Consider the following 1,338-nt stretch of genomic DNA (forward strand, 5'->3'; position numbering starts at 1 on the left):
ACAATGACCTGATCCTGACAAAACTCTTGTATTGCGTTGCATACTACCTCCCCGTCCAGGAGAACCGGTAAGGTCTATTTGAAAAATCGGTTTGGGGAAACATCTGGAAACACCAGTATGTCCCTCTTGGGACTCTATTCTTAAAACTCACTGGTCCATGTCCGATCCAGGAAGAAACAAGAGAAAGACAAAATAACCTTGTGTGGAAGCACTCTTGTATTGGATATGATAAAAAATAAAGAATAAATGATGAAGGGAAGGACCCGTTTGAGTCCTTCCACTAGGATGTGTTATTAAAACTTAACTTTTAATGTTTAAGCTATAAATAGATTCACTCTAGGTGAACAAAAAAATGGTATAAAAATCTTGATTGCCATTGTACCAAATATGGTTCAAAATGTGGCAGGTGAAAATATTGTTGTTATTATTGGATGTATTGTTTATAAATCACAATATCCACATGGTCACAGAAAGGGTCATAATGTATAACAAGCTTCTACTAATATGGTAGAGAAATAAATTGTCTGAAAGTTCAGAAAATGAGATGGAAGTGGTGTGAAAATCTCCTGAGGAAAAATGGCCCACAGCACCTAGTATTCCCTGGAGGTCTCCCATCCACGTACTGACCAGGCCATACCTGCTTAGCTTCCAAGATCGGACGTGATCGGGCGCATTCAGGATAGTATGGCCGTGGGCCGATTGAATCAGGAAATGGAAGGGAAATACTTCTACTTTCTTTACTGATTGGGAGAAGGGCTTGTGTGGCAAACTTCTCCTGATCAGGTTGAGAAACTAATTACTAAATGTTCAAAGAATGAGATAAAAATAGTGTGAAGATCTCCTGAAAAAATGGCCCACAGCACCTAGTATTCCCTGGAGGTCTCCCATCCACGTACTGACCAGGCCATACCTGCTTAGCTTCCAAGATCGGACGTGATCGGGCGCATTCAGGATAGTATGGCCATTTGGTACAACGGCAATCAAGATTTTTATACCATTTTTTTGTTCACCTAGAGTGAATCTATTTATAGCTTAAACATTAAAAGTTAAGTTTTAATAAAACATCCTAGTGGAAGGACTCAAACGGGTCCTTCCCTTCATCATTTATTCTTTATTCTTTATCATATCCAATACAAGAGTGCTTCCACACAAGGTTATTTTGTCTTTCTCTTGTTTCTTCCTGTAGGTTAACTACAAAATCCATGGGAGCACCACCAAAACCTAGTACTATTTAGGATTTACCATAATAGTCAGCATTTTGGTTTCTGCATATACTTTTCCATTTATTCAAAATCATTATTTTTTCAAGCTGGTGCAGATCCACAACTTTCTCTTCTA

The 1,338-nt window shown here is 38.6% G+C and overlaps 2 pseudogenes; both read right to left on the bottom strand.

Annotated features, from left to right (window-relative positions):
- Window positions 1–578: 578 nt before the first annotated feature.
- LOC134954895 (5S ribosomal RNA) lies at window positions 579–696 on the bottom strand (annotated as a pseudogene).
- Window positions 697–851: 155 nt separating this feature from the next.
- LOC134945880 (5S ribosomal RNA) lies at window positions 852–969 on the bottom strand (annotated as a pseudogene).
- Window positions 970–1,338: the final 369 nt, after the last annotated feature.

Source organism: Pseudophryne corroboree, chromosome 1, assembly GCF_028390025.1.
Source record: "Pseudophryne corroboree isolate aPseCor3 chromosome 1, aPseCor3.hap2, whole genome shotgun sequence".
NCBI classification, from domain to species: Eukaryota; Metazoa; Chordata; class Amphibia; order Anura; family Myobatrachidae; genus Pseudophryne; species Pseudophryne corroboree.